The sequence below is a fragment of the Aythya ferina genome, assembly GCF_964211825.1.
Source record: "Aythya ferina genome assembly, chromosome: 15".
NCBI classification, from domain to species: domain Eukaryota; kingdom Metazoa; phylum Chordata; class Aves; order Anseriformes; family Anatidae; genus Aythya; species Aythya ferina.
Window position 1 is genome coordinate 5,703,872 of NC_140314.1, and position 13,629 is coordinate 5,717,500.

General features: G+C 49.1%; 1 long non-coding RNA gene across 1 annotated transcript; it reads left to right on the forward strand.

The window, feature by feature from the left end:
• Window positions 1–3,161: 3,161 nt before the first annotated feature.
• Window positions 3,162–9,513, forward strand: LOC311444953. Its single transcript, XR_014698144.1, has 3 exons — window positions 3,162–3,502; window positions 6,610–6,814; window positions 8,883–9,513. It is a non-coding gene; the product is annotated as an uncharacterized lncRNA (long non-coding RNA).
• The last annotated feature ends 4,116 nt before the right edge of the window (window positions 9,514–13,629 follow it).

The following is a 13,629-nucleotide window of genomic DNA, read 5'->3' on the forward strand; positions in this document are numbered from 1 at the left end:
AAATTGTAGGAATCAATATTAAAATAGAAAGAACAAACGAAATAACACCACCCTCTGAAGAGGTCTGGAGAGTACCTCTGGGTGCCTGTACCAGCACTTGCCTAACCCTCTGTTGTCAAAATTAGGAAGAAACTTCCTGCAGTGCCAAGGTACTCCCAAAATGTGGTTTCTTGCACCAGCTTCTGGGGCATCCAGTGGTAGAGCTGAGACCTCTGGGGCACCTGGAAATGGGGCTGTAGTGTCCAGTTTGCACTTGAGCGGTGCATTTCTGTTTGTGCATACATCTGTGGGGGCTTCCAGAACAAAGTGAGAGAGGTGGAGGTGGGAGAAGAACAGAGTAAGGCAGAGGAGAAGACTGGTCTTGCAGTGTCAGTGGAAAAAACAGTGGGGAGGATGGGGAAGACCTGAAAGGAAGAAGAAATAGGTGGAAGAAGAGGAAGGATTTCTCTAAGGAGTGGTAGGATTTTAAAGGCCAGTGCTAGATGAATTTCACTGCAATCCAACAGCAGTTACTCGGGGAAATACTTTTGAATATCTTGAACAAAGTTGATGCTTGATGTGGGGATGGTGGGTGAACTACAAAACCAGAAATAGGCAAATATGAACTTTGAGGGAGAGGTGCAGGGAAAGAGCTGGGAAAAAAATGTGTAAGCAAAAGAGAGCACTTAGGGGTACTGGTCTACACAAACAGTGTGTGTAGGGTGTTTTTCACATGTTTCTGTGAAAGAGGTGACAACAAAAAGCTGTGGAAACTCAAAGAGGACGTACCTGCCGGTGGGTTTCCTTCAAGTGCAGAAAGAGACAAGTGGCAGGAGCAGGCACTGCTGGCCCACAGGCACCACGCTGCCCTCCCCATCCCATGGCTAGTCATTGACAGACATATAATTTAATGTAGAATTTGGCCTTTCTTACATATGTCATTACTTATTCGATTTTTGTTTTGATTTTAATTCATCCATTTGTGTGCATTTTAGGTGTTTCATCTGCCTGTGGTGCCTGGTGTCCCAGGTCAGAGGGAGGAGAGCACTGTTCCCCTGCTGCAGGGAATGGGCAAGTTGTAGGTGCATGAGTTTTGTATGGAGAGAGGGCCGTGAAATGGTGTTAAATATGGGAACACCTTGTAATATTTCTACAACTGCTTTGCCTGCCTTGGTTCACCCTCCCTTTCCCTCCACCATGCCTCTTCCATTCTCTGCTTGCAGAATGTGGCTCTTTATATTTAAAGACTTTTTGGGAGCCCATCCTGCCCACCCCTGGTACAGGGTTACAGCTGGCCAAGAGGCTAAGGGAGGCTTCAGCGTGTCCCTTGGCTGGGGTGCTGGGGCACAGGGTGCAGGACAGGGTGCCGCACCACCCGCCGGTGAGCATCCCCATCCTCCTCACTTGGTGGTGAATGGGGCAGGCTGGTTGGAGGTACAGCTGCCCGGCTTCAGCTTAGTGTTTATTTTCCAGGCTGAAAGGAAGCTTGTGATCCCAAAGCCCTTCTGTGTTTAGCCAGACCTCTCATTCACTTGCAGAGGAAACCCATGTCAGCCGCTCCCCTTTGTCTCCCCTGAGCTATTGCTTTGAATCTGAAAGGATTGGGTGCAGATTTCAAGGGATGTTCAGACAAAGGCTGTTTGAACAGCACTTGTGTAAATAATCCATGAAAAACTCTTTGAATAACCTCAATGAAATTTTCTCTGAATTTGCTATTCTTTTTCCACGGCAGCAGAAAGAAGTGGAAGTGAGGGAAGGGAGGAGAGGCGGAGGAAAGGAGGGAGAGCGGGAGGAAGGGGGTGGGAGAAGGACCCACACTTTTTTCTCTCTGCCAACTTCTCTGAATGCCAAGAAGTAGCTTGGCTTAAAAAAAATCTCTTTGTTATTTTCACAGCTTTAGGAATAATCTCATACGGGACCTCCGCGTCCTCAAACTTCTCCGTACATTAAATGTAAGGGGACACCCTTGTATTTAACGCAGCAAGGGTAATGTCGAGCCAGTTAATTATTAGCCGTATGGTTTAATGTTCACTTGCTGTACATATGTACGAAACAATTCCCCTTTAGCATGTCGTTTAGTTTGCATTAAAATGGAGATAATTGTTTTGATGCCAAATGGTCCCGTTCCCCCCTCTTCCCCCTCCCCAGTGCTCTTCATACAGTTTATACAAATTACATCCTTAAACAAGAGGGACAAAAACTGCTTTGATTTGGTTTCTTTTGAAGATATCTACATAGAATCCTGCACGTTGGTGGCTGGGGACACCTCCACTGAGGTGTCGCGGGTTTTGGCCTGGGATGTGCGGGGTCCCCCCGGCGCCCGCAGGATGGGGATGGGGATAGGGACAGGAATGGGGATAGGGATGGGGATGGGGAGGTTGCTCCTGCACGAGGAAGGGCTCTGGGTGCTTTTGGGGCTCGCAGCATTTTCGGGAGCCGGTTCTTTGGATGTCCAGGAGATGGAGCAGTGTTTCTGTGGCCTCTGCCGCCGGTGCCCCTAACGAGCCAGTCTGTCTGAACTCGGAATGAATTTTGTTCCCTTTTCATCACTCTCTGATGTCCAGCTGCTCCTGTCAACACCTTCTTATAGCATGTAATTCATCGCTCAGACTGACAGCTGGGGCCGTGGGCCTGGGACCAGCTCCTCCTGCCATCGGCTGCACCCAGAGAGGGTCCCTGCCCTGTGCGAGGGCTTCCCTCACCCCCCTCCTGCACCTGGGGCTCGTGAACTCTCCGAAGGATTCCCGAGACAAAACCAGGAGCAGCCCGGCTTGCTGGGGAGCTTCTGGGGGAGGCTGGGGGAGAATACCTCCCTCCCAGGCCCCCTGGGGCTGGAGGAGGCTAATGAGAAGGCAGGGAGGTGGCTGAGGCCTTGCAGGCTGCTCCCCGCAGGGCGGTGGTGCTGCCTGAGCCGTGGCACCCCGTCCTTCTTTCCCTGGGTTTGGGCTTGTTCTGGCTGTGGGATGAAGCCAGAGCGACCTCCTGCCCAGATTTCTGGGCTCACTACCCGAAAACAAGCACTGCCTGTTGCCCCAAGCCACCCCCAAAATGCACCTAGCAGGGCTTGCTGATGCCACAGTGCACAAAAGCATGCAACTGCCATACAACACCTAATTCCTCTGGTGCCAACCCCCTGCTCAAATCCCCTCTTCCCTTCTGTCTACCAGCCAGTTTCTAATAATTATCCTTTAACTCAGCACTTCTGCCTTCAATTCTCCTCCTGCACCTTCCTGTCTCCCTATAATTTATTCTATATTTCACCCATTTCTTGTCCTCATTTATAATTCTTCTTTATTTTATTACTTTGCATAATTTCCTTTTAGGATTTGTCATAAAATAAATTCTGCCACCTCGGTCTTCTCATTTCTGCTCTCAAGTGTCGGCACGCGCTCTCCTGCAGTGGCTCCCGATGCCTTCCCAGCCCTGATGCTGCAGCTACCCCAACCCCGGGGGACCTGGAAGGGACCCCGGTTTCAGAAGAGCCCTTCCAAATGAATCAAAGCCCTGAATGGTCTCTGGAAAGGTGAGAGTGAAGGTAACTTCAGGGTGAACATCCAGCCAGATTTTTTTCTGTGGTGAAATTCTGGCATGTGTGGAATCAGCATTGCAAGATTGCCCAAATCCGAGTTAAAAACACCGATGAGTGAATGAAGAAGCTGAGGAGAAAAGCTGCTGGTGTACCTGATGTGGTCCATTTTGGCCATATCGATGCATTTCCCATTCTCTTCACTGTCCAATCTGCCCTGGGAGGTTGGAAAGCAGATGGGGAAACTGAGGCACAGAGCTCTAATCCAGATTTTTTGAGGATTTTAGATGCCTGGCTCCCTTTAAAACCAATAGGAATGAAACATCTGACATTTTTGATGGTGTGAGTCCAAGTCAAGCGTTCAGAGTCACATAGGACACTTGCAGAAATGTGATACAGAAAAATGAATGAGAATTTCCTGTGATTCATCCCAGAACCTGAAAACCTGAATCTTTACCTGAAAGGTGGCCTGGCAGGAAGGAGATCCAAGCACTTGGAGGAGCTGCACCACACCTCAGTGCACCCCATCACCCAGGAAAATAAAAACTATCCATGGGGAGCTGGAGTCCAAACAGTGTTCTCTGCTGTTACGTCTCCTGGAGCAGCAGGTGGACCTGGTGCTTTCAGGGTGCAGCCATGGGAGCATGAACTTCCAGTTACCTCTGTGGTGAGGAAATGTAAAATTTCCCCAACAACTTCAATGCAGAGTCAAGAATTTAGGAAAAGTGTAAGAATCCCGATTCCTATAAAGGTTCAAAGCAATCAAATCCCAGCCCTGGTAATGTCCTCCCTTCCTGAAAGCCCCATTTCCCCTGTGGAAACAAGGAGGTCCCACTCCTGCACACAGCTGGGCAGAGTTTTGGGCCATGCCCAGAGGAGGCTCTGCAGGGAACCAGGAGGCTGTGGTTCATTTCATTTTTATCTAACAGTCCTGACTGGAGAAAATAGAAATGAATGAAAGCATCCTCTCTGTGCCCAAAATTTGTCATGGTTTCTCCAGCTGCAGGCATCTTACCTAGTTCGAAATTTTTCAGGTTATGACATAGTCTGGTAAGGTCTGCAAACCCTTTTGAGGGATATTTTTTGAATGAATCCAGGCCAAAAGATGGCTTTGTGTGTGAAAACCACATGGTCTCATTTGCCATTCCTTTGATTTTAAGATTCACTTGGATTTGAAGTTCAAAGTGAGACCTGTGAAAACAAACCCTCAGACGGTTTGGGATGGAAAGCATCCTCCTGGTTCCTTGCGCTGGAAGAAAACCTCCAGCTTCATCTTCCCAACGCGTTTTGTTTTGTTTTGTTTTGTGTGTGTGTGTGTGTGTGTTGTGGTTTTTTTTTTTTTCTAATATGGAGAAATCCCTGTGTGGTTTGGGTTTGCGAGAAGGATTTTCCCTTCATGCGCTGCCACAACAACTGAGATCAGCTGAGGCACTCAAGTGAACGGATCCTGGATGTAATTGTCTGAGGGCCAGCAGCCAGGTTTTGTCAGAAGAGGGTCCGGTTGGCCGGCTTTCAGTCCCACCTCTGCCTTGACAGAGCCTGTCTCCTTTAATCATTAGAGTTCAGTGCACGGCTTTTGCCTGGCATGAGTTGGGATTTCATTTGTTTTGGAGGAAGATTGCTTCTTTTGTTAGTTGAGGTCTTTTGGTTCCAGTTGTGTAAACTGGGACAAGGCGATCCCATTGGCTCCGAGCAGCTTACGGCCGGGGGAAGTCTGGCCCGCTATCACTTTTGGGGGTTGGTTTTAAATCTTAGAAACACCATTCTTGTGCCTATGGAAGCATTCTTGTGTCTGTAATGAGGCACGTTTTATGAATTGAGAACAAAATGAATGCGTGTTTCTCCCAAACTCGGAGCAGTCAACACAAACTCAGCAGCATAAACTGAGTTCCCGAGTTTCTGGATTTATTCCGATGAAAGTGAATGTTGCGTTATTACAGCCTTGCAAAACTCCAGTTAATTTACGGTGGTGTAAAATCCATTTTTTTAATGACTGTGACACTGCCAAAATCTTTGCAGATGCAGAAACAGCTTCGCAGGAGAATTTCAATCTAACATCAACAGGAGATTTGGAAGATGAATTGTGCAAGGGTCTCCTTCCTCCAAAGATGCTGCTTTGTTTTGCTTTTTAGCATTTGGTTTGGCTCTAATATTGTCTGTTTTATGATGTTTTAATTATTGTTGTTTATTTATTATAATCATATTTTAATTGTTTGTGTAGTGCCTTGAGTGCCTTGGCAGGGGGGCACATTATAAATTAAATTATTATTAAAAATTTGTTATTATGTGTACCTACTCCAAACTGAGCTAGAGCAGGGAACGCATTCAACTGCCTGGAATTAATTTACCCCTTTTATTTTCCTTTGTCTTCTCTCTACTCAAGAGCATAGTTCAAAGGGTTGGAGAGAGAAAATGAGGTTTCTCTACTGCCTCCTGGGGCTGGGTGAGGCGAGGGGAGCTCTGCTCTTGGCTCCCTTGGGTGCTGGGGATGAAGTTAGGGAAACGATGTGCTCTGTGGGCAAGGCAGGGAGGGCAGTTATTTTCTAAAGCTTTTCTGCCTCTTCCCCCTCCTAGAGAGCAGGTTGCTGGAAAAGGCTGGTTGATATTTGCTGCATTATAGCAGGATTCACTAACTGTTAAGCTAAAAAGGGGGCTGTCATGTGTGCTCATGGTGTGCTTGCAGGGAAGGAAGGGGCTGCCAGCTCCGGTGGCCAGGTGAGGATGGCAGGGAGGATGAGGATGGCTCCTGTCCAAGCCCTGCTTCTTGTGTCCTGACCTTTCTGGTTTGCTGCAGATGTCACCATGCCCACCAGCAGGGTCCCCAGCAGCCCGGAGAAATCCCAGCTGGGGAGGCTGCAGCTCTCAGAATGACAGCCAAGGACTCAGCCATCCTTTCCCATTGCTGCTGCACCAGGTAGAGGCCACAGCTCCTCCACTTCTGCTCTGACCTCAGAGGGGTTTCCATTGACCAGTGATTTTCTCAAGGCTGGTGACAGGGAGGACACAACAAAACACCCTCACCCCAAGACCAAATAGGTCCCTTTTGGGATGAAGCCAGTGGAGAGACAGATTCCCTCCAGTTTATTCTCGTTTACCACCCACAGGTTTTCCCCTGTCCCAACAGCCTGTCTGTTGGTGTTGCAGCCCAAGCAGGTAACCCTCCCCTGGGACAACCAGCTCTGGCAGGACTGGGATCCAGCTCAAAGGTCACCAAAAGTTCAGACCAACTGAACACCAAGGCTCCCCGCCCATGGAAGAGAAGGATCTTCCCCTCCCTCAGACCTCCTCCCCACTTGCCTGGAGGCTCAGGTATGGATTATGGATCATTCTCCAGGAATAATCATCCTGCTGCTCCTCACAGACGTGCTGCAGGGATGCTAGAGCTGGGGAGGCGCTCGGTGTTATGATGATGGGAGCCACACAAACACCATTGATGGCTGAGTGATAATGTGAAGGTCCCTGCTATGTTAGCTGTCAGTTTGCTAACGAATATTAAGAGACAGATGTCATATGAGCATCTCTACACTTTGGAGCTGGTGGCAAACTTCACACCTCCAGCTCTCCTAATAAGACAGTATTTCATCCGGCAGTACCCCACTCAAAATGCTTATTATAGCTAGGCTGATAAGTACTCAGATCTCATTATTTATCTATGTGCTTTATTTTGAATAGATAATTGAAAAAAAAGTACTTAAAAGGGCAGCAATAGAGTCCTAACATTTAGGAATAAAACTGTGATTTTGATTTATTCCAGTTCGTGGGCCCCTGAACAAAGTTTTTCAGCAGAGGCCCCAACTTCTTTGTGCTTGCTCTGGAGCATAAAGATCTTGCTTTATTTCACGGCCTTCTACAGACCTCAGTTTGCAACCCACAGGAGTCTGGAGGCCACAGTTTGGAAACCACAGGGATGGAGAGAAATGGTTTTGGTGCCTGCTTTGGGCACTGCTGTTCAGCCTCTGATCTCCTACCTCCAGGAGGAGAGAGCTCCCTGGGGAGCCCCAGCCGGGGCTCAGCTGCTGCCCTTCTCCACATGCACTCCCTTGTCCGCATCCCCCTTGATGGGGAGGGAGCTGCCATCGCCCCCGTCCCTCCGCAAAGCCCTCGTAATCCTGCACCCGGGGGCCATTTAGCCCTGTCTGCCTGGTTTGTGGCTCAGCATTGAAGGGTCCTAATTTGGTGTCATGTACACAGTGGGCACAGGGGCAGGGCAGGGCTCCCAAGGGCTGTGGTCGCCTCCTGATTTTATGCCAGCAGAAATGTTGAGCCTTTTCCCGTCCCTGCCCCTCCAGTCCCCAATGTGGAGGCAAAAATAAAAGACTGGGAAAGGGTATTTGAACCCAACACCATCAGCTGTGTTGTTATTGTGCATCTGTTTTCTTCCTCTCGACATCCAGGCTTAAGGTTTTAACGTTATTTTGTTTGTTCATGGTCATTATGTAATTGATGCTTATGTGGCTTAAACACTTTGAGCTCGTCTGACTTTCTGGTTCTGTAATAGGGCAAGTAAACTTGTACCTGGATAAAATTAGCTTTACACCTTTAGACTCTCTACACTATGTGCTATGTATCTTCATGTCTTTACATCTAAGGAGAATATTTGGGTGCGTTTGGCTTTGAACATGATGCAACTTGCTTTTCTTGCCCTCTGCACCTAACCTTGCTATCTTAGCCAACCCCACTTATCTTGTCTCTGCCCTTCCCACTAATCCACCTCCAGTGGGACTTCTCCCAAGGCTGCAGACCCCCATGGGCATGGGAAAGGGGTCTTTTTGAAACCATGTGTCCAGAGGTGGGCTCCCTCCACCCACCTGCACCAGCTCCCTCCCCTGCCCACAGCCCTGCACATGCAGGTTTCGGTCCCACATCCCTCTACCCAGCCCTGCCGCATGGGAGAAGCCACCTCCCACGTGCCATGAGGACTCAGACCTGGAGATTTGCACCTCGAGTCCTTCCACGGATTCTCCTGGATTTATATGAGGGCAGGATGTGGCCTGCAGAGTTTAACAATGGTTGTTAACCTTGACTGTGATCAAATTAGACCGGAGCATGAGCTGGCTGTTGTATTGTGACCTAAGTTGTAAGCTGCTTGGAAAATAATATGCATCTTTTTTTTTTTTTTTTTTTTTTTTCATATGTGCTCTGGCTGTGTCTGTGCTGGGGAGGGATTGGCAGGATAATGGGAGTTTCTGACCCAGATGGGCTCCATCCTTTTCTGTCATCAGGCTGGAGCCAGAGGAGCTTTTAGCTGAAAGCAAACGTTTTTCAAGCCCTCTCCATGCTTCTACTCTTCAAATATGTTTGAAAGTGTTTTCCCCAAAGCCTGATGTGTTTGTAACATGTTTCAACTTCAGTGTGACTAAACGCTCGTCTCTTGCAGGTCTGCAGCACAGCTCCTCGTTCGCCTGGCTGAAAACCAAACCTGTACGTGCATTGGGTACTGGAGCTGGGCTGAGGTCCTGGAAGCCATTCCCAGTGTGGAAAGGTCCTTTGTGGGTCTCCTTCCAGACAGGAAAGCCCTGGTGGCTGAGATGCTAAAAATAACAAATGTGGCTCCGTGCCTTGAGCAGCAGGGGCCTTGGGTGGGCACAGCCCGGCGTTCGAAGGGTTAAGGAGGCTGTGTCCTTGGTGACATGCAATTTATGATCTTGTGAATCCTTTTTTAATTATTTTGCTGTGACAGAGGTGGAAATATCCAACTTCAAACGACTGGCTTTATTGATATGCTGCTATTTGTGCCTCTGTGGAGGAACAATCCCATAAAAGCAATAAATTAGAAAACCCCTTTTCTCATCAGAGAGAGACAGACTTTCTGGCTGGGAGCAAGAGGCCCGGTGCAAAGGCGTTCCAGCTCCACGAAGGGGCTCCCTGTGATCTGTGCTGAGAAGCCCTCTCCCTCTAGCCGGACACGTTCACGTTTTTCCAGCAGACCCACCGTAAAGCCCCCACCTGCCCGGCTGCTCGTCCCCCCGAGCCGGGCCAGGCTCGTTGTGTGGGGCCGGAGCTTGGGATTTTTGTCTGCATCCACGGGCACAGGCTTAACAGCTGTAAAACGTTTATGGCCTTGTGGCTGCTCGCATTGGTTGGTTATTTACCATATTTGCACTGAGAGGATGATCAGAAAGCGCATTTTAGGACAGAAAAAAGGGATTTTGAAGTACAATTAACTAATGCTGCTGGAGATGGGCTGGTTGAGGCCAAAACAGCAGTGTTTATCTGCAGACATGAATGACCGCTTCTCACCATGGGGAACGTAACAAAATCCATCTCATGAATCCAGATGAGAGCAAATATGACATTGTATTTTTTTTTTTAAAGTGTAAATAGTTACCCGTAACAAAGATGTGCAGGCCTGGCCACAGGAGTACCCCGGCGCAGCCGTACAAACACCCGCGGTTATGGAAAGATTTCTGCTTCCAGCTGGATTGGCAGGTGCCAGAGCAAAGCCGGGCTCTGCCGCGTGCAGTGCACATCCCATGGGGTCCGACCCGCTCGTGGCAAGCCCGTTCCCCTCTGTTTAGACAGGCACAGTGAGACATGGAGAGAAAGGCCTATGGGGCCTGATCCTGAGGCCCAGGGACACCCCTGACCAGATCATGAGAGTCCTTGGTTGCATGAAAGCTGCTCAGCCGTGCAGCTTTGGGGCTCTTGTTCATTACAGGGAGGCAGCCCTTTTCCCATTAAAGACCCACCTCAGACCGAGCTTCCTGGCTGCCTCTCTTTGCCATACAAGTGACCTGGTCTGAGGTGCCCCGAGGGATTTGAGGGACCGGCATCCAGCACCCCTGTGCACCATGCAGGTGGGGGGTGAGGACCACTTCTGGTCCATCCTGGGGGTTTCTGTGCTGGTGCAGGAGTGTGGATGGGGCAGTAGCTGCAGAGTGGAAATGAGGGCTTGAATCCAGTGCAATGCTGTCAGTGTGCTCGAGTTATGCTCACAGTGAAAATCCAGGTAAATCACCCCAAACCTTTAATGGATACCAGTCCTGAAGAGTCCTGGAGACAGGTCTGGAAGGTGAAGTCCTTTAGGGTTCAAAACAGGAGTTATAAAATCCTCAGCCCAGTCCTGCAAAGAGAGGGAGACTTTACCAAGGCAAAGCTCACACATTTGTACCAAAAGTAAAGCACCAGCCCCCAAACCCATCTGTACCAAAGGGGAGGCAGCAGTACACCCTTAGCTGGAAACTCTCACTGTGTTAAGAGGATCTGTGAAATCTCTGCTGGTCTTCTGCCGGTGGATATTTCCATCATAGCAAAGACCTTGACTCCTTTCATGGAGGCTGTCCTTCAGTGATGATTTTCGCTATCGGTCAGCCTGGACCACCCCATGCCATCCCTTGGAACCACCATAAAGCAGAAGGTAGGTCCTGGTTCTCCCTTGCACCCTGCCATAAGTCAGGAATGCTTTCACCAAAGTCCCAGGCACTTCACGCACTCTAGAGGTGATATGAGAGAAAGATGAATTAGTCTCTGAGTATTTACCTGCCGTTGATCTAATTCTGAGATGCTGCAGTAAATGGGATATTGCTTTTGACTTACACAGACGCTGGATCAAGCCTACAGCGATTAACATTCAACACCTGTGCTTCAATCAAGCTACTTTTCCGTAGTAATATCATTTATGCTGAAACTTCGTCTCCTTCAGTCACTGATCTTCAGGCTTATCTGCCTTAGCCTGGTGTAAATCCAGGGTAACCCTGTTCTTATTGGAGTTATTCCTGATCAGCGCTGGTTTAAATGAAATCCGGATGTGACCCACAGATGACATCATTTCGGGGCCCTGTAAAGATCAGAGCTGTATCGGGTTCACTGGTATCGATTGCCTCATTTATGCTGACAAGAACAAACAAAGCAAGGTGGTGGAAGATGCTGTTGTGTTTTCATTCATTGACACGGTAAAATCTGAAATGTTCTTTGTTTATAGGACGGGTTTTTATGGGGCTGGGAAGCACCCACCTCCATGCTGGCCCATTCCTGGGGGTTTTTCTCCACTACAAATCTGTAAAATCCCCAGGCTTGGCATGTGTTGCACTGGGAGATTGATTGGAGCCAGTCTGATGGAGATCATTTCCCATCCAGGGAGAGAGGGCCTGGGCAGGCAAGCAAACCTGGCCTTGGGAAATTGCAGCTGCTGATGGATAGAGTTTGCCATCTGCATGGAAAGTCCATTTTCTGGAGGGGGAGTTATCCCACAGCACCCCAAACCTACAGCTCAGTGTTCCCCTGGGCTCACACCCCAATATGAATGGTGCCTTTGGGTGGGCTGGGCACCCAACCCAACCCAGAGCATCATCCAAAAGAGTCCTTTGCTGCTGCTTGGTCCCATCCTGAAGGTCACTGGTGAGACCAGGCAAGGAGAAGGCAGTGTCTGCCACCTCGCTGGTCCTCCGGGGTGTGTTCACACCTCTGACCTTGGGACCCCTTAGGAACCCATCCCACTAGAGGGCACTGGGAGTTGATTTTCTGTCCCCTCCTTGTAGTTTCTGCTCTTTATTTGAGTTTCTCCTTGCTTAGCGTTCTCCCCACCTCTCCCTCCTCTTTGCTGGCCAGCTCAGACTGTTTAAATTGGAAATTATTTGTATTACTGTCTGTAAATAATAGATGAGGGAGTGAAGTGGAGTTGGTGTCCCTTCCATAAACTCCTCCTCACTTTAATTAGTGCGAAACAGCCTGGTGAGAATGCGAGCTGCCTTGATGCTGGTAATTAAAATTGAAACCACTGAAAAGCTGCTCTATTTTTTATCGGAGCTGCTGTTCGGAGCCGGGAGCCTGCGGACGGCTCTGCAGTAAAGAGTGATAATGAAGGTGTGAATTCCCGGGGGGAGGAGGGGCAGCTGTAGCGATGGCTGAACTTACACCAGATGAAAATGCAGGAGCAATTAGAGGTGGCTGTGTACAAGCTGGGCATCGGAGATTAGTTGGCACCTTGGGAACGTGGCAGGGAGGGACGGGGAAGGGGGAGGGATTTTTTTTTCCATTTTGAAAAAATTTATTAACAAAAAAAAAGGGGGGGGGGTGGAGGTTGGCAACTTAAAATAAAGGCAGACCTGTGCAGTGTCCTTGGCTGGCTGCTGCTGGCCTGCCTGAGAGAGGGATGGAGGGAAGGTGGAGGATAAAAGTGGCTGCAGAGCGTGTAGGGTGGGCAGGAGGCAATGGGTCCTCTGGCCTGGGGGCACGCTGGGTTTTGTCGACAGCAAAGGCATGGCCTTGCCACAGCCTCTGGGTGTGCTGCCCCTAAATGTGGGCTCTGTGTGTGTGAATTGGTCTGCGTGTCCTTGCTCTTGCCCATGGGACTGATCCAAAGCTAACTGCTGTCTGTTGAACCTTTCCTCCCACCCACAGTCAGGTGTTGGATCAGAGCTGGAGAATGCTGACTGTTAACGCAGGCATCTGACAGCGTCACTGCTGTGATGGGAGATGGAAGAGCACAAGCAGAGGCCTTTGTTACTGCTAACCAAGGAGGGGTTTGGGAAGGGCTGCTCCAAGTAATCAGACGTTGTTATTAATTGCTTCCTGCCTTGGTGCATCCATCCTAGTGTGGCCTTCACTGCACCACTGATAGTCTGTTCGGCAGCAGGAAAGATGTCAGTTAATACAATGCACTTGGTCAGAGCTGTGAGCCTGCAAAACCTTCTTCTGTCTACAGCCACCTCGGAGGAAAACACTTCCTGTGAAGGAGAGCACGTCAGATGGGCACCTCCACCCAGAGGGCAGCTCGCTCCACCCTGCTCGTTAGCTGCCCAGGGTGGAATTAGTCCTGGCCCTGGGGATCACCCTAATGTGCCAAACTGTCTTAATTTAGATGGAGGAGAAGTTCTGGAGAAAGGAGGTTAAAGAGGCTGTAAAGAGAGCTTCCACTTCAGGCTGTGACACCGTCCTCCTTGTGGCCTTGGTTTCAGAAGTGGGAGAAGCCAAGGCTTCCTGTAGGAATTTTCAGTGTTAGAATAAAAAGCCAAAAATTAAAACCTGACTATGAAAAGAACAGTCTTAATTTATCTTGGTTTATCAGGTTTACTACATGAGGTTTAAATAGTCTGTATATTATGATCTTATAACCAAAAAAATGAAAAACAACTGCTTAATTTGAAACACACACTTGCACCTTACCAGAACAAAGGATTCTATCT